Raw genomic sequence first — 24,982 nt, 5'->3', positions numbered from 1 at the left:
TCTTTGCGTCATGTGCTGTTTGGGGAGGGTTTTTTGGAAGGGCCATCCTGCGTGACACTGCAGTGCCACTCCTAGATGGGCCCGGTGTTTGTGTCGGCCACTAGGGTCGCTTATCTTACTCACACAGCTACCTCATTGCGCCTCTTTTTTTATTTGCGTCATGTGCTGTTTGGGGAGGGTTTTTTGGAAGGGCCATCCTGCGTGACACTGCAGTGCCACTCCTAGATGGGCACGGTGTTTGTGTGGGCCACTAGGGTCGCTTATCTTACTCACACAGCTACCTCATTGCGCCTCTTTTTTCTTTGCGTCATGTGCTGTTTGGGGAGGGTTTTTTGGAAGGGCCATCCTGCGTGACACTGCAGTGCCACTCCTAGATGGGCACGGTGTTTGTGTCGGCCACTAGGGTCGCTTATCTTACTCACACAGCTACCTCATTGCGCCTCTTTTTTTCTTTGCGTCATGTGCTGTTTGGGGAGTGTTTTTTGGAAGGGCCATCCTGCATGACACTGCAGTGCCACTCCTAGATGGGCCCGGTGTTTGTGTCGGCCACTAGGGTCGCTTATCTTACTCACACAGCAACCTCATTGCGCCTCTTTTTTTCTTTGCGTCATGTGCTGTTTGGGGAGGGTTTTTTGGAAGGGCCATCCTGCGTGACACTGCAGTGCCACTCCTAGATGGGCCCGGTGTTTGTGTCGGCCACTAGGGTCGCTTATCTTACTCACACAGCTACCTCATTGCGCCTCTTTTTTTCTTTGCGTCATGTGCTGTTTGGGGAGGGTTTTTTGGAAGGGCCATCCTGCGTGACACTGCAGTGCCACTCCTAGATGGGCACGGTGTTTGTGTCGGCCACTAGGGTCGCTTAGCTTAGTCATCCAGCGACCTAGGTGCAAATTTTAGGACTAAAAATAATATTGTGAGGTGTGAGGTATTCAGAATAGACTGAAAATGAGTGGAAATTATGGTTTTTGAGGTTAATAATACTTTGGGATCAAAATGACCCCCAAATTCTATGATTTAAGCTGTTTTTTAGTGTTTTTAAAAAAAAACACCCGAATCCAAAACACACCCGAATCCGACAAAAAAAATTCGGTGAGGTTTTGCCAAAACGCGGTCGAACCCAAAACACGGCCGCGGAACCGAACCCAAAACCAAAACACAAAACCCGAAAAATTTCAATTGCACATCTCTACTTTATACAGCTACACTGGATATATGGCAGCAGAGAACACCAACACTGTGAATGGCTGGACTGATACAGCACAATACACTGACTACACTGGACTGGTCTGCACAACACAGCACCACTTTATACAGCTACGCTGGATATATCTGCCTGGACTGATATAGCACAATACACTGACTACACTGGACTGGACAGCACAACACAGCACCACTTTATACAGCTACACTGGATATATGGCAGCAGAGGATACCAACATTGTGACTGGCTGGACTGATGCAGCACAATACACTGATTACACTACCACTGGTCTGCACAACACAGCACCACTTAACAGCTACACTGGATATATGGCAGCAGAGAACACCAACACTGTGACTGGCTGGACTGATGCAGCACAATACACTGACTACACTGGACTGGACTTAGCACCACAACACTTGCCACCCCCACTTTCCCGCCCCAACACACAGACACTGAACACTGAGGACACGTCCTCTCTATACACTCTCCGAGACTGGAGTGAAAATGGCGGGGACGGGCGACTCCTTATATGGAATCCAAATCCCGCGAGAATCCAACAGCAGGATGATGACGTTTTGCCGCGTTCGGGTTTCTGAGTCAAGAGGGAAAATCTGAGCCTGGCTCGGATCCGGGCTCGGAAGGCAAAGTTCAGTAGGGTTCAGTTCTCTGAGAACCGAACACGCTCATCTCTAGTATAGACACATACACTGGTGGGCAAAATTGCGGGCACTTTTTGAAATATGAATGTTTTTCAACTTTGAATGCTTATAAAAACAGTTACACTTCATGCAGTGCAATATTTCATATATCAAATGAAAGGAAAGTTAATGCTGAATTCAACACAATAAACAGAGGTCAAGTATTTGCATTACAAGTGAAGTTATACAGTGAAAACAACACTTAGGGTGAAAATCCCTGTGTACTTATGATGTCACTGTCCTATCAGTATTTCGTTGGGCATCCTTTATTTTTCAAAACAGAAGCACAGCGATGTGGCATTGAGCCAACCAATGTATGGAGCTTTTCCTTCTTTATTATGTGGTGCCATGAGACAATTAGAGCCTCAATTAATTTTATTGGATGGACGCCTCAGATGTACCAGTTTTTTCAAACGGAACCACAAATGTTCTATGGGGTTCAGGTCTGGGCTGTTTCGAGGCCATCCCAGCACCTGTATGTCATTCTACGTGAACCACTGTTTGCATATCCGTGCAGTGTGGCAGGGAGCTGAATCCTGCTGGAAAGAAAATGGGGCATTATCTGGAAAAAGATCTCTGATAGAAGGTAGAAGTTTTTGTTGTAGGATGGTGTCAATGTACTTTCTGCTGTTCAGTGTGCCATCTATGACATGAAGGCGGCCTACAGCATCTCCTGTCGTACATGCCCAGATCATAGCACTTGTATGATTCTTTGTTGTTGCTTGAATGCAATCTGGATGTACCTCTTCCCCGATGTGACGTCTCACTTATTTTCTCCCATCACTACCAAATATCGATATCTTAGTTTCGTCACTCCATATCACTTGTTTCCACTGACCTTCTGTCCATGCAATGTGTTCTTTTGCCCACTGTATTAATTTCTGCCACTGCTTTTTATTTAAGAATGGCTTTTTTCAGGGAATCCTACCTTTTAGGCCAACCTCTGTTAGACTTCTCCGTACCGTTCTTGCACTGACAAAAACACCAGTTGCACTCAGTTCACTGCTAATGGCCGCAGATGACATCAATCTGTCCCTGACGCAAATTCGTTTTATTCTCCTATCATCAACAGCTGTTGTGCGCTTTTTCCGTCCTTTTCCTTCTTTTTTTTGTATAGATTGTGTTTCCTGATAGCGTAAACAAAACTTTCGTACTCCTGATTCCCACCAACTTCTCTCGCAATTGCTGCATATGAAAGACCATGTTCACGTAACACCACAATCCTGGATCTCTTCCTAGGTGACCAGTCACCACTTTGCCTGGACGACATTGTTGTATTTATATTTTACACCATCAATAGCACTAATCAATACACACAAACATCCAACCGTAATTGCACTTCAGTAACCAACTTTATTCTGCAAAATAAAACAGCCAAACTGACCTTTCCCACCTTTGAACATGACCTTGCACCTGCTCATAAACGACAGCTGATTGGCCCTCAGAACGATGATTCTGATTGGCTGGTAGTAGCTGTTACTACAATCTGCTTCTTGAATCTCACGCATTTGTGCTTCTGTCTGACTGAAAGTAGCATAACTTCCCTTGAAATGCAAATATTCGACCTCTGTTTATTGTGTTCAATTCAGCATTAAATTTCAATTGCTGCATGTGTAATATATGTTTACTAGGTGATTCATCGCGCCCTATGGGCGCTCTTCACACTGTCGTAAGGGGCTACGCCCCCTTAACCCTTGCACACCCTTGTGGCATGCATTATTTTTATTATATGGAGTATTACATCCAATCATAATTGTGTGAGTGGTTAAATATTGCACGAACAAAGGGGCGTGCAATGGTTAAGGGGTGGAAGCCCCTTGCAACGGGGTGAACAGCGCACGCAGGGCCTGGTGAATCACCTAGTAGGTGCTTTGGTTGGGGGAGTAGGGGGTGCGGGGAAGAGGCGGATGGGATTCTGGGGTGCCATGGGAGGGGCGGTTGCGGTGGTACCGCAGGTGGGGGAGGGTGCATGGGTGCCGCGGGTGGTGGTCCAGAGCCGCTGCGGGTGGGGGAGGAGCAGTTGCGGGGTTGCCCCGGGTGGGGGAGGGGCGGATGCAGTGGTGCGGCGGGAGGTACGGGTGCGGGGACGCTGCGGGTGGGCGATGATGTACGCAATAAACTACAGCTCCCAGCAGCCCTAAGGGGTGGAATGCTTCGGCGCTAAGGGCTGCTGGGAGCTGTAGTTTATGTAGTGCGTCTACTTCCCTGTAATGCGGCGCGTTGGGACACTGGTGATAACAATAGTGACTGGCTGGCAGAACTGTATGACTGGCTGAATCAATGTAAAAGGTGGGAGTGCTGTGCAGTGTCAGTGACACTGCACACAGGCCCGGCGCTAGTCGCTCAGCAAAGGGATGCAGTGCAGGGAGGCACCTGGAAGGAGAGACGTTCTCCCTGCTCTGCATCCCTGTGCTGAGCTGCTGCTGCTATCCCTGCTGCTGCCGGCTGCTATCACACATGCAGCGGCGCCGGAAGCACAAAACCTTTTCTCCCCCCGGCGCCGGCAGCACAAAGCCTCCTCTCTCCACTCCCCTCCCCTGTGTGACATTCAGTGTCTGGGAGGGAGCTAAAGTGGGAGGAGCTAGATGGGAGTAAGGGGCGGAGCTACACGGGACCATGCTGCAGCAGGAGGATGAGATGCTACAGCTTCGGCCAGCCAGACTTCATTAGATAAGTGTCTGGAAAGAGAGTGAGTGTGTGTGTGTATATACAGTGTCTGTGTATACTGTATATATGTGTGACTGTGTATGTGTGTAATGTATGTGCAGTATGTATGTGTGTGTGTTTGTATATATGTGTCTGGTGTGTGTGTGTGTGTGTGTGTGTGTGTGTGTGTATGTGTGACTGCTGCATAATGTGTGTAAGCGTCACTGGTACAGGAGGCGTTACGTGTGTGAGCGTCACTGGTACAGGGGGCATTACGTGTGTAAGCGGCACTGGTACAGGGGGCGTTACGTGTCTAAGCGGCACTGGTACAGAGGGCGTTACGTGTCTAAGCGGCACTGGTACAGAGGGCGATACGTCTGTAAGCGTCACTGCTACAGGGGGCATTACGTGTGTAAGCGTCACTGCTACAGGGGGCATTACGTGTGTAAGCGTCACTGGTTCAGGGGCGTTACATGTGTAAGCGTCACTGCTAAAGGGGGTGTTGCTTGTGTAAGCGTCACTGGTACAGGGGGGGCGTGACATGTGTAAGCGTCACTGGTTCAGGGGGCATTACGTGTGTAAGCGTCACTGCTACAGGGGGCATTACGTGTGTAAGCGTCACTGGTTCAGGGGCGTTACATGTGTAAGCGTCACTGCTAAAGGGGGTGTTGCTTGTGTAAGCGTCACTGGTTCAGGGGCGTTACATGTGTAAGCGTCACTGCTAAAGGGGGTGTTGCTTGTGTAAGCGTCACTGGTTCAGGGGGCATTACATGTGTAAGCGTCTCTGGTACAGGGGGCATTACATGTGTAAGCGTCTCTGGTACAGGGGGCGTTTCGTGTGTAAGCGTCTCTGGTACAGGGGGCATTACATGTGTAAATGTCTCTTCTACAGTGGTCATTATGTGCGCTGTGCGTTTGTAAAGTATGTGAGGGTGCAAATTTAGAGTTTGCAGGGGGGCGCCGAACACTCTAGCAACGGCCCTGACTGCACACCCACTGCACTGCACAGCACTGTCACCTTTTATATTGATTCAGCGTCCAGACATTACCCTCCGCGATATCACCCTCTCTATCCGTTACATTAGCCATCTCGGGGCTTCCAGGCCGGCAGCCCAGGTGCTGTGTTGCGGAGTCAGGGCCTCTGGGGATCTGGGCGTGGCTGTGGCTGGGAGGCACTTCTGTGACATCACACGCAGAGGAGGCTCTGGGGCTGAGAGTATGCGGTGCAAGGAGGGCTATGAAAGTCTTCCTCTGCGCCACTTTCATACACATCTACGCCGGTGGCCGCAGCAGCTTTTGTTCCACCTGCGGCACGGCTAGGGAGTGGGGATTGTTGATGCCGGAGGGGGCAGGTGGACTGGCAGCAACACATTGGTGGTCATTCCGAGTTGATCGCTCGCTAGCAGTTTTTAGCAGCCGTGCAAACGCTATGCCGCCGCCCACTGGGAGTGTATTTTAGCTTAGCAGAAGTGGGAACAAAGGGATCGGAGAGCGGGTACAAAAAAATTTTGTGCAGTTTCAGAGTAGCTCCAGACCTACTCAGCGCTTGCGATAACTTCAGACCATTCAGTTCCTGATTTGACGTCATGAACACGCCCTGCGTTCGGCCAGCCACGCCTGCGTTTTTCCGAACACTCCCTGAAAACTGTCAGTTGACACCCAGAAACGCCCACTTCCTGTCAATCACTCTGCGGCTGCCTGTGCGACTGAAAAGCATCATCGCTAGACCCTGTGTAAAACTACATTGTTTGTTGTAATAGTTATAGTACGCCGCACGTGCACATTGCGCTGCATATGCATGCGCGGAAGTGCCCAGTTTTTGCCTGATCGCTGCACAGCGAACGAATGCAGCTAGCGAACAACTCGGAATGACCCCCATAGGACGCTGCAGTAAAAGGATTGTTTTTCGCCCTATCTACAGCGCAGAGACTTGCTGCAGATGCAGTGGCATACCCTCCAGCTGCACCTTTTTGGCAGGTACAGTCCCTTTTTTTATGGTCTGTACCGTTTTTTGACTCCAAGCTTCCATTGAAAGTATAGGAAAAGGGGTGTGGCCACGCCGCTGTACCCGTGGTCAAACCCCCTTTTCGAATTTGTATCAATGTGTATGTGTAAATTGTTGGAGGGTGTGATGCTGCAGATGCAGTGGGCCTATTTTGGGGTGTGGGGCTGGAGCTGCAGCTCCATCAGTCCCATTGCTAATAGTGCTCTGTGACCACACAGCAGACAAAGGGCAGAGCCTCCCATTGGATGTAACCTGTGTGGGAGGGCGTTTCTCGCCCAATCAGCTGTGTACTGGGTGTGATAGACCTGCCACTAACCCAATGAGAGCTCCTAGCCACGCCCAGCGTTAGAGACCCAGGCACAGAATCACAGGGCTATTATATAGGAGATGTGTTGGCTACATTTACTGTTATGTGTTTTGGGAATGGAAGAATAATGTAGAGAACCAACAAATACTCCCCCCAAAAAAATTGTTTGTGTGTTTTTTTGGAAACCCAGCATGATTATTGTGGAAAACTACATAATAAGAAAACATGCCATTTCCTCTGTTCTTTGTAATTCTGCTTGCTAAAAAACAACATATTGGGGGTAATTCCAAGTTGATCGCAGCAGGAATTTTGTTAGCAGTTGGGCAAAACCATGTGCACTGCAGGGGGGCAGATATAACATGTGCAGAGAGAGTTAGATTTGAGTGGGTTATTTTGTTTCTGTGCAGGGTAAATACTGGCTGCTTTATTTTTACACTGCAAAGTAGATTGCAGATTGAACACACCACACCCAAATCTAACTCTCTCTGCACATGTTAAATCTGCCTCCCCTGCAGTGCACATGGGGGGTCATTCCGAGTTGTTCGCTCGTTATTTTTTTCTCTCAACGGAGCGATTAGTCGCTAATGAGCATGCGCAATGTCCGCAGTGCGACTGCGCCAAGTAAATTTGCTATGCAGTTAGGAATTTTACTCACGGCATTACGAGGTTTTTTCTTCGTTCTGGTGATCGTAATGTGATTGACAGGAAGTGGGTGTTTCTGGGCGGAAACTGCCCGTTTTATGGGAGTGTGTGAAAAAACGCTACCGTTTCTGGGAAAAACGCGGGAGTGGCTGGAGAAACGGGGGAGTGTCTGGGCGAACGCTGGGTGTGTTTGTGACGTCAAACCAGGAACGACAAGCACTGAACTGATCGCACTGGCAGAGTAAGTCTCGAGCTACTCAGAAACTGCACAGAGAAGTCTTTTCGCAATATTGCGAATCTTTCGTTCGCAATTTTACTATGCTAAGATTCACTCCCAGTAGGCAGCGGCTTAGCGTGTGCAAAGCTGCTAAAAGCAGCTTGCGAGCGAACAACTCGGAATGAGGGCCATGGTTTTGCCCAACTGCTAACAAAATTCCTGCTGCGATCAACTTGGAATTAACCCCAATGTTGTAGCAAAACCACATAAAGAGAAAAGATTACATTGACATAATGTAAAAACATGGCATTGTTATAATGCTAAAACATGGCCTTGTCTTAATTTTTAAACATGGCATTGTTCTAAAGAAAAAACATCACCTTCACTTAATGAGAATTGTTGTTCTTGTAAAGAAGAGTATAGATGGCCTTGTAATAATGAGTTTTGGTCATACTGTAAAGAAGAGTATAGATGGCCTTGTTATAATGAGATATGACAATTACTCTGACCTTCATAGTGTTAAACTTAACATGTTATTGTTTTTCCAACAGAATGAACTCCCACACAACAGTTTATTTTTTTAGCTCCTTTTGATGAAGCTGCGCCTTTTCCAGTGCCGTGTTGCCTTGTACTGGTTGAGCGCCTTGGTGGGGAGGTAACTGGGGAAATTAATGGAGTTGGTGTTCCTGAGCTGTTGCTTGGTTGTTCTCCTTGTGTTGTATTGTGCTGGCTCAGGTTACTCAGTGTCGCATTGAGGTCTCTTGTTGCTGCAGTGTGACTCTCCATAATGTGGCTTATGCTCTGGAGTAACATTTGGTTGCTTTCCAAAACGTGGAGGTAGTTTTGGTGCTGTCTCTGTTGTTCATCCATTATTCTTTGGAATGTGTCCATCATACTGTATGTGGGTTGTCTGATCACATTAATTCAAGTGTGTTTGCAATTCTAGTTACTTGAACATTTTCTCTGCTTATATTGTGACTAATTCTGGGTAGATGATGTGCCAGACTTCCTATAAATTGAGTCTGTCAACGCAGACAATCCAGGTTATTTGCCTGCTGTGTTGTCCAAGTGCTCCAAAAAAGCTGATCCTGTGTCTGGACTTGTGGTGATGGTGGACTGATTTGTGGTGCAGGTGTGGGTTTTCTTGGAGGCGAACTCACATGTGGTGGTGTTATGGGTGGATCGAGTGCCTCTAAATTCAAAACAAATGTATCCCCCATTTGTGAGTCATGCTGGGGGTCCTGCTGATGGTTATCCTGATTTGTTGGGTCTGTAATGAAAGAGCATTTATGTTTAGTTATGTTGTTTATGTTATAATGTATGTTTCAACAATTAAAGACACAATACTTTTTCTCTATCGTCCTAAGTGGATGCTGGGGTTCCTGAAAGGACCATGGGGAATAGCGGCTCCGCAGGAGACAGGGCACAAAAAAGTAAAGCTTTACTAGGTCAGGTGGTGTGCACTGGCTCCTCCCCCTATGACCCTCCTCCAGACTCCAGTTAGATTTTGTGCCCGAACGAGAAGGGTGCAATCTAGGTGGCTCTCCTAAAGAGCTGCTTAGAGAAAGTTTAGTTTAGGTTTTTTTCTTTACAGTGAGTCCTGCTGGCAACAGGATCACTGCAACGTGGGACTTAGGGGGAAAGTAGTAAACTCACCTGCATGCAGAGTGGATTTGCTGCTTGGCTACTGGACACCATTAGCTCCAGAGGGATCGAACACAGGCCCAGCCGTGGAGTCCGGTCCCGGAGCCGCGCCGCCGACCCCCTTGCAGATGCTGAAGCGTGAAGAGGTCCGGAAACCGGCGGCTGAAGACTCCTCAGTCTTCATAAGGTAGCACACAGCACTGCAGCTGTGCGCCATTTTCCTCTCAGCACACTTCACTGGGCAGTCACTGAGGGTGCAGAGCGCTGGGGGGGGGCGCTCTGAGAGGCAAATATAAACCTTATACAAGGCTAAAAATACCTCACATATAGCCCATAGGGGCTATATGGAGATATTTAACCCCTGCCTGACTGGAAAAATAGCGGGAGAAGAACCCGCCGAAAAAGGGGCGGGGCCTATCTCCTCAGCACACGGCGCCATTTTCTGTCACAGCTCCGCTGGTCAGAACGGCTCCCAGGTCTCTCCCCTGCACTGCACTACAGAAACAGGGTAAAACAGAGAGGGGGGGCACATTAATGGCTATATATATATATATATTAAAGCAGCTATAAGGGAGCACTTAATATAAGGATATCCCTTGTATATATAGCGCTTTGTGGTGTGTGCTGGCAGACTCTCCCTCTGTCTCCCCAAAAGGGCTAGTGGGTCCTGTCTTCATTAGAGCATTCCCTGTGAGTTTGCGGTGTGTGTCGGTACGTGGTGTCGACATGTATGAGGACGATATTGGTGTGGAGGCGGAGCAATTGCCAAATATGCAGATGTCACCCCCCAGGGGGTCGACACCAGAATGGATGCCTTTATTTGTGGAATTACGTGATGGTTTATCTTCCCTTAAACAGTCAGTTGAGGACATGAGGCGGCCGGACAATCAATTAATGCCTGTCCAGGCGCCTCAAACACCGTCAGGGGCTGTAAAACGCCCTTTGCCTCAGTCGGTCGACACAGACCCAGACACGGGCACTGATTCCAGTGACGACGGTAGAAATTCAAACGTATTTTCCAGTAGGGCCACACGTTATATGATTTTGGCAATGAAGGAGACGTTACATTTAGCTGATACTACAGATACCGTAAAACAGGGTATTATGTATGGTGTGAAAAAACTACAAACAGTTTTTCCTGAATCAGAAGAATTAAATGACGTGTGTGATGAAGCGTGGGTTGCTCCTGATAAAAAGTTGATAATTTCAAAAAAGTTATTGGCATTATACCCTTTCCCGCCAGAGGTTAGGGCGCGCTGGGAAACACCCCCTAAGGTGGACAAGGCGCTCACACGCTTATCCAAACAAGTGGCGTTACCCTCTCCTGAGACGGCCGCACTTAAGGATCCATCAGATAGAAAGATGGAAGTTATTCAAAAGAATATATACACACATGCAGGTGTTATACTACGACCAGCTATAGCAACTGCCTGGATGTGCAGTGCTGTAGTAGTTTGGTCAGAATCCCTGATTGAAAATATTGATACCCTAGATAGGGACAATGTTTTACTGTCGTTAGAACAAATAAAGGATGCATTTATCTATATGCGTGATGCACAGAGGGATATTTGCACACTGGCATCTCGGGTGAGTGCTATGTCCATTTCAGCCAGAAGAGCCTTATGGACACGACAGTGGACAGGCGATGCGGATTCAAAACGTCACATGGAGGTTTTGCCGTATAAAGGGGAGGAGTTATTTGGAGTTGGTCTATCAGACTTGGTGGCCACGGCTACTGCCGGGAAATCCACTTTTTTACCTCAAGTCACTCCCCAACAGAGAACGACCTTTCAACCGCAGCCTTTTCGCTCCTACAAAAATAAGAGAGCAAAGGGCTTGTCGTACCTGCCACGAGGCAGAGGAAGAGGGAAGAGACACCAACAGGCAGCTCCTTCCCAGGAACAGAAGCCCTCCCCGGCTCCTGCAAAAACCTCAGCATGACGCTGGGGCCTCTCAAGCGGACTCGGGGACAGTGGGGGGGCCGTCTCAAAAATTAGCGCGCAGTGGGCTCACTCGCAGGTAGACCCCTGGATCCTGCAGATAATATCTCAGGGGTACAGGTTGGAATTAGAGACGGATCCTCCTCATCGTTTCCTGAAGTCTGCCTTACCAACCGTCTCTTCCGAAAGGGAGAGGGTGTTGGAAGCCATTCACAAGCTGTACGCTCAGCAGGTGATAGTCAAAGTACCCCTATTACAACAAGGAAAGGGGTATTATTCCACTCTATTTGTGGTACCGAAGCCGGATGGCTCGGTAAGGCCTATTCTAAATCTGAAGTCCTTGAACCTCTACATAAAAAAGTTCAAGTTCAAGATGGAGTCACTCAGAGCAGTGATAGCGAACCTGGAAGAAGGGGACTTTATGGTATCCTTGGACATCAAGGATGCGTATCTACACGTTCCGATTTACCCCGCACACCAGGGGTACCTCAGGTTCATTGTTCAAAACTGTCACTATCAGTTTCAGACGCTGCCGTTCGGATTGTCCACGGCGCCTCGGGTCTTTACCAAGGTAATGGCCGAGATGATGATTCTTCTTCGAAGAAAAGGCGTATTAGTTATCCCATACTTGGACGATCTCCTAATAAGGGCAAGGTCCAGAGAACAGCTGGAGACAGATTTAGCACTATCTCAAGAGGTGCTAAGACAACACGGGTGGATTCTGAATATTCCAAAATCCCATTTAATCCCGACAACTCGTCTGTTGTTCCTAGGAATGATTCTGGACACGGTTCAGAAAAAGGTTTTCCTTCCAGAGGAAAAAGCCAAGGAGTTATCCGATCTGGTCAGGAACCTCCTAAAACCAGGAAAAGTGTCAGTACATCAATGCACAAGAGTCCTGGGAAAAATGGTGGCTTCTTACGAAGCAATTCCATTCGGCAGATTCCATGCAAGAATATTCCAAAGGGATCTGTTGGACAAATGGTCAGGGTCGCATCTGCAGATGCACCTGCGAATAACCCTGTCACCAAAGACAAGGGTGTCACTTCTGTGGTGGTTGCAGAAGGCTCACCTATTAGAAGGCCGCAGATTCGGCATTCAGGATTGGATCCTGGTGACCACGGACGCCAGCCTGAGAGGCTGGGGAGCAGTCACACAAGGAAGAAACTTCCAGGGAGTATGGACGAGTCTGGAAAAGTCTCTTCACATAAACATTCTGGAACTAAGAGCAATCTACAATGCTCTAAGCCAGGCGGAACTTCTCCTGCAAGGAAAGCCGGTGTTGATTCAGTCGGACAACATCACGGCGGTCGCCCATGTAAACAGGCAGGGCGGCACAAGAAGCAGGAGTGCAATGGCAGAAGCTGCCAAGATTCTTCGCTGGGCGGAGAATCACGTGATAGCACTGTCAGCAGTGTTCATCCCGGGCGTGGACAACTGGGAAGCAGACTTCCTCAGCAGACACGATCTTCATCCGGGAGAGTGGGGTCTACATCCAGAAGTCTTCAACATGTTAATAGACCGTTGGGAAAGACCAATTGTAGACATGATGGCGTCTCGCCTCAACAAAAAACTGGACAAATATTGCGCCAGGTCAAGAGATCCACAGGCAATAGCTGTGGACGCACTGGTAACTCCTTGGGTGTACCAGTCAGTGTATGTGTTTCCTCCTCTGCCGCTCATACCAAAGGTATTGAAGATCATACGGCAAAGAAGAGTAAGAACAATACTAGTGGTTCCGGATTGGCTGAGAAGGACTTGGTATCCGGAACTTCAAGAGATGCTCACGGACGAACCGTGGCCTCTACCTCTGAGAAGGGACCTGCTACAGCAGGGTCCCTGTCTTTTTCAAGACTTACCGCGGCTGCGTTTGACGGCATGGCGGTTGAACGCCAGATCCTAAAAGGGAAAGGCATTCCAGAAGAAGTCATTCCTACCTTGATTAAGGCACGGAAGGAAGTCACCGTGAAACATTATCACCGCATTTGGCGAAAATATGTAGCGTGGTGCGAGGATCGGAGGGTTCCGACGGAGGAATTCCAACTGGGTCGTTTCCTACATTTCCTGCAATCAGGATTATCTATGGGTCTCAAATTGGGATCCATTAAGGTTCAAATTTCGGCCCTGTCAATATTCTTCCAAAAAGAATTGGCCTCTGTCCCTGAGGTCCAGACTTTTGTCAAGGGAGTACTGCATATACAGCCTCCTGTGGTGCCTCCGGTGGCACCGTGGGATCTAAATGTAGTTTTAGATTTCCTCAAATCCCATTGGTTTGAACCATTGAAAAAGGTGGATTTGAAATATCTCACATTGAAAGTGACTATGTTACTAGCCCTGGCCTCTGCCAGGAGAGTATCTGAATTGGCGGCTTTATCTTATAAAAGTCCTTATCTAATCTTCCATTCGGATAGGGCAGAACTGCGGACTCGTCCGCATTTTCTCCCTAAAGTGGTATCAGCATTTCATCTGAACCAACCTATTGTGGTGCCTGCGGCCACTAGCGACTTGGAGGACTCCAAGTTGTTGGACGTTGTCAGAGCCTTAAAAATATACATTGCAAGGACGGCTGGAGTCAGAAAATCTGACTCGCTGTTTATATTGTATGCACCCAACAAGTTGGGCGCACCTGCTTTAAGCAGTCGATTGCTCGTTGGATTTGTAACACAATTCAACTTGCACATTCTGTGGCAGGCCTGCCACAGCCTAAAACTGTAAAAGCCCACTCCACAAGGAAGGTGGGCTCATCTTGGGCGGCTGCCCGAGGGGTCTTGGCATTACAACTCTGCCGAGCAGCTACGTGGTCGGGGGAGAACACGTTTGTAAAATTTTACAAATTTGATACCCTGGCAAAGGAGGACCTGGAGTTCTCTCATTCGGTGCTGCAGAGTCATCCGCACTCTCCCGCCCGTTTGGGAGCTTTGGTATAATCCCCATGGTCCTTTCAGGAACCCCAGCATCCACTTAGGACGATAGAGAAAATAAGAATTTACTTACCGATAATTCTATTTCTCGGAGTCCGTAGTGGATGCTGGGCGCCCATCCCAAGTGCGGATTATCTGCAATACTTGTACATAGTTATTGTTAACTAATTCGGGTTATTGTTAAGGAGCCATCTTTAAGAGGCCCTTTCTGTTGTCATACTGTTAACTGGGTTTAGATCACAAGTTGTACGGTGTGATTGGTGTGGCTGGTATGAGTCTTACCCGGGATTCAAAATGCCTCCCTTATTGTGTATGCTCGTCCGGGCACAGTACCTAACTGGAGTCTGGAGGAGGGTCATAGGGGGAGGAGCCAGTGCACACCACCTGACCTAGTAAAGCTTTACTTTTTTGTGCCCTGTCTCCTGCGGAGCCGCTATTCCCCATGGTCCTTTCAGGAACCCCAGCATCCACTACGGACTCCGAGAAATAGAATTATCGGTAAGTAAATTCTTATTTTAATGAAGATTAAAATTGGATTTGGTGGCAAGGACAGACAATCATAAAAAAGGACATTTACTTGATGGGTATGCCTCTGAAGTATATTAGTTGTCATGCTTTATAATGTTTAAACAAGCTTAACTATCTAGGCAGCACAGTTGTGTCTGAGTTGATTAATGTCGAATAGTGACATTAAAGAGCATAAACTTGGTGAATGAACATCATGTACAAAACTATTGTTTACTTCTCCAATGCATGTAAATAAAGAGGCAACCTGAGGCATCTGCCCCTGAAAAGTATTTGGTGGCAGTGGCATACATGCCAGAGACAGCAGAGACGTTCGCCTTTAGGCACCAGTCAGTGCTGAAAGTAGGGTGGTACGGGGTGGGAAGGAGTACCATTAAGAAATATGGTGGTAGTACTCAGTACTACGAGCCCACTGCTGTGGCATAATTTATAAGGGGCATTTTTGTGGGTGGGACATAAAATAGTGGCAGTGGCATAACTGTGTGTGGCATATTATGTAATAGGCGTTACGGTGTGTGGTATAATGTGTAAGGCATTACAGTGTGTGGCATAATCTGTAACGGGCATTACGGTGTGTGGTATAATGTGTAATGGGTGTTACGTTGTCTGGCATTATGTGAAATGGGCATTACGGTGTGTGACATAATGTATAATAAGCATTACGGTGCGTGGCATAATGTGTAATAACCATTATGGTGTGTGGCATTACGTGTAATAAGCATTGCAGTGTGTGGCATTACGGTGTTTGGCATAATGTGTAAGAGGCCTTACTGTGTGTGGCAAAATGTGGCCATGCCCCTATTGTCATATAGCCACACCCCTAGTTTTACGTGACCACGCCCATTTTTACTATCAGTACCACTAAGAAAACATTTCTACTTGCACCTCTAGCACCAGTCCAGACACTGCACCTGAGGGCAAGGTGGGTAGAGGAGGCACAAATGTAGGGGGTAATTCAGACCTGATCGTAGCAGCAAATTTGTTAGCAGTTGGGCAAAGCCATGGGGGTCATTCCGACCCGTTCACACACAGTGGTTCGAACGGGTCAGAAATGCGCATGCACGGCGGATGCACTGCGCACGCGCGTCGTTGCCCGGTGACGATACGACGTCCCCAGTGACAAATGTGATTGCAGCGGCGATCGCAAGAAGATGGTCAGGCGGGAGGCGTTCCAGGGCGGATACTCACCATTTTCCAGGCGTGGTCAGTCAAACGTAGGCGTTTCGAGGTGTTTGGAGGGCGGATGTCTGACGTCAGGACCGGGGACCCTGGATCCATCGCACAGGGTAAGTAACTCTTACCCTGGTTTTGTTTTGCAGGAAACTTTTTTTAGCATAGCAGGGCTGCACAAGCGTTCGCAGCCCTGCTATGCTAAAATACACTCCCCCATAGGCGGAGATTAGTTGATTGCAGCAGCAGCAAAAAGTTGCTTGGTGCGATCAACTCGGAATGAAGTCCCATGTGCACTGCAGGGGAGGCAGATATAACATTTGCAGAGAGAGTTAGATTTGGGTGGGTTATTTTGTTTCCGTGCAGAGTAAATAATGGCTGCTTTACTTTTACACTGCAATGTAGATTTCAGTTTGAATACACCCCACCCAAATCTAACTCTCTCTGCACATGTTAAATCCCCCCCCCCTCCCCCCCCCCCCCGCCTTCCTGCAGTGCACATGGCTTTGCCCAACTGCTAACAAATTTGCTGGTACGATCAGGTCTAAGTTACCCCCGTAAGGTACAGTCTGACTGAATCAGCAGCAGTTTGTTCATAGGATCATCAGCTTCCATGGAGCTGCATTGAATGAGGAACATGGGGACTCTCTGTGGGTTCAGTTCTAGAAGCGCACTACATAACTTCCAGCATGTGTCCCCACTTCCACCTCCACTTTCTCTCCTCCTTATCCAGCAGCTTCTCCTGCATTGCTTGGAAGTGTTATTGTGCACAGCACAGTTGTGAGTACAATAATCTCACCCTGTCTCTGTCACCCCACTGTGTCTCTTTCTCCCCTTTGTATTTGTCACACTGTCTATAGTTTTCTATGTGTGTGAGCTGAGTAACCTCACCCTCCGTCCACAGATTTCTGTCCCTCTGCTGTGTCTCTTTCTCCCCCTTTGTATTTGTCACACTGTCTACAGTTCTGTACAGTATGTGTGTGAGCAGAGTAACCTCACCCTCCGTCCACAGATTTCTGTCCCTCTGCTGTGTCTCTTTCTCCCCCTTTGTATTTGTCACACTGTCTACAGTTTTGTACTGTATGTGTGTGAGCAGAGTAACCTCACCCTCCGTCCACAGATTTCTGTCCCTCTGCTGTGTCTTTCTCCCCCTTTGTATTTGTCACACTGTCTACAGTTCTGTACAGTATGTGTGTGAGCAGAGTAACCTCACCCTCCGTCCACAGATTTCTGTCCCTCTGCTGTGTCTCTTTCTCCCCCTTTGTATTTGTCACACTGTCTACAGTTCTGTACAGTATGTGTGTGAGCAGAGTAACCTCACCCTCCGTCCACAGATTTCTGTCCCTCTGCTGTGTCTTTCTCCCCCTTTGTATTTGTCACACTGTCTACAGTTCTGTACAGTATGTGTGTGAGCAGAGTAACCTCACCTTCCGTCCACAGATTTCTGTCCCTCTGCTGTGTCTCTTTCTCCCCCTTTGTATTTGTCACACTGTCTACAGTTCTGTATAGTATGTGTGTGAGCAGAGTAACCTCACCCTCCGTCCACAGATTTCTGTCCCTCTGCTGTGTCTTTCTCCCCCTTTGTATTTGTCACACTGTCTACAGTTCTGTATAGTATGTGTGTGAGCAGAGTAACCTCACCCTCCGTCCACAGATTTCTGTCCCTCTGCTGTGTCTTTCTCCCCCTTTGTATTTGTCACACTGTCTACAGTTCTGTACAGTATGTGTGTGAGCAGAGTAACCTCACCTTCCGTCCACAGATTTCTGTCCCTCTGCTGTGTCTCTTTCTCCCCCTTTGTATTTGTCACACTGTCTACAGTTCTGTATAGTATGTGTGTGAGCAGAGTAACCTCACCCTCCGTCCACAGATTTCTGTCCCTCTGCTGTGTCTTTCTCCCCCTTTGTATTTGTCACACTGTCTACAGTTCTGTATAGTATGTGTGTGAGCAGAGTAACCTCACCCTCCGTCCACAGATTTCTGTCCCTCTGCTGTGTCTCTTTCTCCCCCTTTGTATTTGTCACACTGTCTACAGTTCTGTACAGTATGTGTGTGAGCAGAGTAACCTCACCCTCCGTCCACAGATTTCTGTCCCTCTGCTGTGTCTTTCTCCCCCTTTGTATTTGTCACACTGTCTACAGTTCTGTACAGTATGTGTGTGAGCAGAGTAACCTCACCTTCCGTCCACAGATTTCTGTCCCTCTGCTGTGTCTCTTTCTCCCCCTTTGTATTTGTCACACTGTCTACAGTTCTGTACAGTATGTGTGTGAGCAGAGTAACCTCACCCTCCGTCCACAGATTTCTGTCCCTCTGCTGTGTCTCTTTCTCACCCTTTGTATTTATCACTCTGTCTACAGTTTTGTACTGTATGTGTACTTCTCTCCCCCACCTGTCTCACTATGCGTGCCTCTGCCCCCATATGTGACTCTGCACACTTTCCATATGTACCACTCCACATATGTGCCTCCAATCTCTAGCGTGCCTCAGAGAGGTAGTGAAGCCTCTATTGAGGGAAGCAATGTTCAAAGAATCCATTTACAAAAGCTGATGCAAAGTGATAGTTGATTTTACCTTGTAGTTAATACCATAAGAAAAATAAAATAACAATATTTTTCTTCCAATACGCATAAATGGTTTATAGAACTGTTCATGACAGTGTGTGAATAACATGATAGTGGGTCTGACTGGGTTAGCCCCATAGCGGCAGAACATCTGCTGCTATATCACCATTGCTCTGTGTTGATAGAGCAATGAAGCCTGGTCAGCGACTAAACAAACAAATGCAAAGTAGGGGCTGTAGCAGAGTTCTTTTGGCAAAATGAATGTAAATTGCTCTAAAAACAGCATAGAACATTTGTTTACTTTCACCCAAAAAGCAGAGCTACATCCCAGCATTGGCGGTCCAGACAGCTGGACAGGGAGTATGGATATGGTAAAATTGAGGTGTGGCCATGCTCCTGGTGAGTTCGTCTTTTGAAATTCAATTTTTCGTGTCACGCGCTGTTGATAAACTTCCACAGCGTGCCACAGTGCAGCACCTAGCAACCCCCACAAATCATTACTGTCCCACCAAGAGCACTTCCACAACTTGCCGCAATGCAACACCTAGCAACCCCCACAAATCATTACTGTCCCACCAAGAGCACTTCCACAACTTGCTGCAGTGCAACACCTAGCAACCCCCACAAATCGGTACTGTCCCACCAAAAGCACTTCCACAGTGTGCTACAGTGCAACATCTAGCAACCCCCACAAATCAGTACTGTCCCACCAAGAGCACTTCCACAACTTGCCGCAGTGCAACACCTAGCAACCCCCACAAATCATTACTGTCCCACCAAAAGCACTTCCACAGCTTGCCGCAGTGCAACACCTAGCAATCCACACAAATCATTACTGTCCCACCAAAAGCACTTCCACAGCGTGCCAAAGTGCAACACCTAGCAACCCCCACAAATCATTACTGTCCCACCAAGAGTACTTCCACAGCGTGCTACAGTGCAACACCTAGCAACCCCCACAAATCATTACTGTCCCACCAAAAGCACTTCCACAGCGTGCTACAGTGCAACACCTAGCAACCCCCACAAATCATTACTGTCCCACCAAAAGCACTTCCACAGCGTGCTACAGTGCAACACCTAGCAACCCCCACAAATCATTACTGTCCCACCAAAAGCACTTCCACAGCGTGCTACAGTGCAACACCTAGCAACCCCCACAAATCATTACTGTCTCACTTAAAAAAACACTTCCACAGCGTGCCGCAGTGCAACACCTAGCAACTGCCACAAATCATTACTGTCCCACCAAAAGCACTTCCACAGCATGCCGCAGTGCAACACCTAGCAGCCCCCACAAATAATTTATATCCCACTAAAAGCAGGAAAAGCAGTAGCCAAGTGTTTGGGTCTGCAGGGCAGGGCTGCCGCAGAACTCCGGAGGGGTAAGTATACTGTAATATATGGTTGCAGGGTGTGCAGTTTGGGCCCCCTGGCTGAACCCAGGGGCCCGTGTTTGCTGCACACCTTGCACCCATTATAGAATCTCCTATGCATGTATGTCCTCAATCGTACATATTCCTACATTCACTTCTAAACAGTGGCGTATATAAAGGGTGCAGGATGTTAGGTGCACACAGGCCCCTGGTGGCGCTGCATAGGATAATTGAGTGGCAGCCATTTTACTGGTGTTTCGCACTAGCAAAATCACTGGGAATATTTTGCAGGCGCCATATTCCTGGAGTCTTGCGCGTGTGTAGTAGATTTTGGCACAGGGCCAGAGTTTAACCACCTGTGCCGGCCACTAGAGAGGAGAGGGCCCACACAGAGAATGCACGTAAGCCCCCTCCTCTCTTATTATGCCCCTGTTTCCAAAGCATAAATTAGGCCCAGAGTACCTAGAAGTACACTATGAAATATTTCAAGTACTGTCAATGGACCTAATTCAGACTGGATTGCTGCAGCGGCAGTGATTGCAGTCTGAAGCCCTTTTGTGGAGTGCGCACAGCATCTCAGCATTTCAGGACTGTGATCGCCTCTGCCGGTCACGGGGTGGGAGGGGGCGTGTCAACGGCATTAGATTTTAGCACATCTATGATCAGATCTGATTTACCTCCATTGTGCGGCTACTTCATACTTGCCGACTTTTGGGCTGCTCTCTCCGGGAGAGAGCAGCCGGTCGGCTCAGCAGTGGGGCGGGCAGTGAGGTGACGCGCAGAGGGGGGGGGGGGGGCGGGCCAGAAGCGGAATGGGGGCATGGCTTCTGGATCGCGTCATGTAAGCCACGCTCCGTTGTGTAATGCCACAATTACCGGCATTAAACAGCAGGGGGCGTGGCTATGATGACGCGATTCAACAAGAATCGCGTCATCGCCTGCCCGGACCGCCCGCTTTCCTTGCTAAGTGGGCGGCCGGGCAGGGGGTGACCACTGAAATTGGGAGACTTGCCTGCTCTTCCGGGGGCCGGGAGGGTCACCTGATTTTCGGGAGCCTCCCAGCCATTCCGGGAGGGTAGGCAAGTATGGGATACTTTTGAATTCATTCAAACATCCTCTCAAACCACTGGCGTTTCCATAATGGGTGCAGTGTGTGCGGTACACACGGGCACCTGGGTCCAGAGGGGGCCCCACACCGCACCCATTTCTTCTATACTTACCATTCCGGCATCCATCGGCGACTGTGTGTGGGCCCCTCTCCCGTAGCCGTCACCGCCGCTGCTAGCGCACTGAGCGCGGCGGCCATTTTTCGGAGTACTGCGCATGCACTGTAGACTCTGGCACTGTGCCAGAGTCTCAGCGCTGAGAGCGCTATCAGCGGCGGTGGCGGCTACAGGAGAGGAGGGGGCTCACACACGGAGTCTGCACACGGGTCCCCTCCTCTAGAGACGTCCTGTCTCAAACATTCTCTTTTGTGCTAAGAGGGAAACTTTTATTTGAATTTCTTGCTTCTTAAATTCCAACTCAACACATCTGGCTCTATTCCAGCAACCTCCTTCCTAGCACTGCCTTGTTATTTTATCACTTCTCTTTTACACAAACCATTAGCAAATGGATTATATTTATGATAGTCATAAAGATGTCATGGAGACTGGGAGCTGCTAACACAACTGTAACATAAACAAGATGAAAGTATAGCGTACACAGTACAGAACATCATTGCGTCACAGGCGTCACTTTGATGCATGGCTTACACTAGTCTCTGGGTGACATCAGGCGATGCCCTTCCCTAGATTAGGTAGCAGGTCTTGTACACACAGGTATAACTGCTGAGTAATTACTTCCTGCAGCAGACGTGATCTGTAGGTTTATTCCCGAAACGTAGCACAATAAAAGGGCTAATTTAGGAAGAAACAGCGCTAACAATTATTCTTTCATCACTTCTTTCTTATCACAGCTATTAAAGTAAAAAAAAAACTCTTCTTGCTACTCTAAAACATACTTGCCTACTCTCCTGCAAGTTGCGGGAGACTTCTGATTTGTCAGGTAGTCCCCCGCACCCATGGAAGAGTGACCCTATCTCCCGCATCTCACCGTGAAGCGGGAAGGATGAAATTACATCCGGGAATTGCTGCTCCGTATGGATGCGGCAGGGCTACATTACATGAAGCCATGTCATTTAGCCCCACCCCTAGAGCGAACCCGCAAATCGCTACAATTTGCCGCAATGGGGGTGGGGCCAAGTGATGTGTCAGCTCGGCTCGGACCCTCAACGTGTGCAGCAGAGTCGCCTCTCCAGGCTTCTCCCAGGGGGATATAATTTCCAGGGTGTTACAGCTAATCAATCAGTACCTGAACCACAAGGGGAAAAAAGTTTCTCAAAACATTCAGAAGCAAAACTAAAACTTTATGAAGCAGAAATCTGGAGCATTCCAGCCTCACATGCCAACCCAAGGTAGGGTGTTATAACAGATTGCTTGCACCCACGGTTGGACTGGCCCACAGGGGAAACCACCGGTGGGCCCTACTGCCTGGGGGCCCACCCTCTCCTCTAGGGATCAGGTTCCAGATTGTGCTGTTACTAATCTAGTACATTATCATGCATGCACTACAGTATTTACTGTATATATTTATCTAGGGGACCAACATTTGCAAAATGGTTAGGTAAACCATTGGCTGGGCACACCCCCTCTAGAGACTGGCCACACCCCTAAACATAGGCCCCTACCACTACATTCCCCCGGTTGGCCCTATATGCCCCAGTCAGACACTGCTTGCACACGTACTGCTTACATAAAATGATTAGTCATCCGTAGCAGCTCCCTGTGACCCTGCCATGAGGCATCACATACAATTACAGAAGGTAGATCAGGCTGAGCTGTTCATCAATTCTATTCATAATGTAAATAAATATATACAGGTGAACGTACTGGAAATTCTGTGGAACCCTTTCCAGTTTAAGGTCCACAAAGTGCCATCCATTGCAGCTGAAAAAAAAGAGACACTTGCCCCTGTCTACATTAGAGAGGTGGAACGGAGAGGGGAAGTATTGTGTAAGAGGGTGTTAGCCAGTTGCAGCAGACACATTTCCGGGTGCTTGGGGCTGTCGCAAATACACAATGATGATAATGACCGTAGCCGGGTTCGGTATGTGTGACCGGCGGACGGGATACCGGACCCCACCTCCCCGCAGCCTAACCCCTTTTATATTAGTGCCTAAACGTAACTTCCCCCGGTGGTGCCTAACCCCCCCCCTCCCCGCAGCCTAACACTAACCTTCCCCTAACAGCCTAACCCTGATCTGACTCCCGACCCCCCCCCCCCCCCCATCCCATTCCTAACCCGTTTGCTATACTTACAGTCAGGACCTCGGCTCTCGGGATTCCGGCGTCGGTCTCCTGACACTGTCGGTATTCCGGCGTCTGCATTTTAATGGTTCAGAATTCCGTGGGGTCAGTTTTTCAACTACCAGGATCCCGACAGCTGGTACCTTAACCACTTCCCCCATAGCTACGTCTGATTGGCTGGTTGCGGATTCACCTCCTGTTATCGTCATTGAGGGCGTATTTTTGTATTCATTTATTTGCTGCTTTCATTTTCTTGACAATATGAAATAATAGTCTTATCTACGGGGTCAGTATGATTTCCCAGCAGACGGGATGCTGACCGTCAGTATACCAACAACGGCATCCCGCCCGCCAGTATGCCGGCAGCGGGGCGAGCGTAAAGAGTCCCATTGAGGGCTCGCTGTGTTCTATTCCCGCTCTGTGAGTGTCGTGAACACCCACGAGTGGGAATAACCCCTGTGCGCCGGGATTCCGGCTGTTGGCATTGTCGGCTGTCGGAATTACGGTATTGGTATCCTGCTGAGCTGTATACATCTTGCAATGTCTCAGCATCAGATCCTGAACGTCTGGCTATGAATAGGGTTCTTTACTGTAAGAGCCAGGAAGCTGTGGGTTAGGGGTCTGATTCAGATTTGTATGCATTGCAAACCCCATGGTTTACGTACAAATCCGATGTTTGTGGGTCTGCGCAGGTGCAAGACATGTTCCGTGTATGTGCAGAACGGGTCTTGCGATAGTTTGCAGCATCCTCCCTTAGTTGCAGACTGTCAATCGTTTGGGGGGCGGCAATCGGCACTGCTCTTCAAAACGGGGACGTATCGCCCCATTTTGTAGGTGTGCTGGGCCCAGGGTCTGTGCTGTGTGATGAGACTTCCTGGACCTGGCAGTCCGGATCCTACAGCCAATCTGAGCAAGTTTCAGTTTATGCAGACTGACCACAGTCTGCTAACATTGCGAGTCGCGTCCGATGGTCTCAATGGTGATCCGAGGCCGTGTCCTCAGATGCAGCACTTGGATCTCGCAGATGCACGCAGTCTACCTCCTACCGACACCTCCTGCTACACTGTATTTGCACGGAAAGAAACAGCCGCCTCCATACCCTGGATTTCCAGGAGGACTGGCACTGGCCGGCTTTGGGGAAAAACTGAGAAAAGGATTGGACATCTTCCAAAAAAAAGAAAAAAGCAGATATTAATATTATAACGCATTATACAGTAATATGGTTGTCCAAAGAACGGTCATAATGCCAGATAGGGGTCAGAAAGAGGCGTAAGCTTTATGCTTCACAGGGATTTTTATTGGCTAACTCCGGGGTAACTGTTCGTAAGGGTGAAACGTTGAACTTAATGGACATATGAAATTTTGCAACCAGAAAGCTACGTGAAACAGTGGCGGCCATCTGTGTCACACCCGTTACGCCCATAAGACAGTACCTCACTGTGCGTCTAAATAGCATCCTCCCAGTCACAGCCCAGGAACAATCACTGCATTTCTGAGACCGTGCGTCTCAATAGCTACTGCCACTCTTTGCGCGCACATCGTAGGACACATGCGCATCAACCATTTGCGCGACTATGGGAATTGTGTGCGACTCATAAGCTTATGTAACCAACTGCAAAAGAAACAGTGAATAGGACTGCATTTACTAACTCTAAATATAGGCAATAAAGTCATTATATATCAATGTGTGAGCTTTTCTGGGGTGTAGTATGGTATGCCGGTGGCCGGGCTCCTGGCGACCAGCATACCGGCGCCGGGAGCCCGACCACCGGAATACCAAC

The 24,982-nt window shown here is 48.5% G+C and overlaps 1 long non-coding RNA gene across 2 annotated transcripts in view; it reads right to left on the bottom strand.

Moving 5' to 3' along the window:
• Positions 1 to 3,235: 3,235 nt before the first annotated feature.
• LOC134957423 (uncharacterized) overlaps positions 3,236 to 24,982 on the bottom strand; it is a 68,026-nt gene continuing 46,279 nt past the window's right edge. For both annotated transcript variants that reach the window (XR_010186593.1, XR_010186592.1), the window contains exon 3: positions 3,236 to 8,989. This is a non-coding gene — a long non-coding RNA (uncharacterized LOC134957423). The remainder of the gene's footprint in view (positions 8,990 to 24,982) is intronic.

Source organism: Pseudophryne corroboree, chromosome 9, assembly GCF_028390025.1.
Source record: "Pseudophryne corroboree isolate aPseCor3 chromosome 9, aPseCor3.hap2, whole genome shotgun sequence".
Taxonomy (NCBI): domain Eukaryota; kingdom Metazoa; phylum Chordata; class Amphibia; order Anura; family Myobatrachidae; genus Pseudophryne; species Pseudophryne corroboree.
Note: the sequence above shows the minus strand (reverse complement) of the source record. Positions and strands in the feature narration are given on the sequence as shown.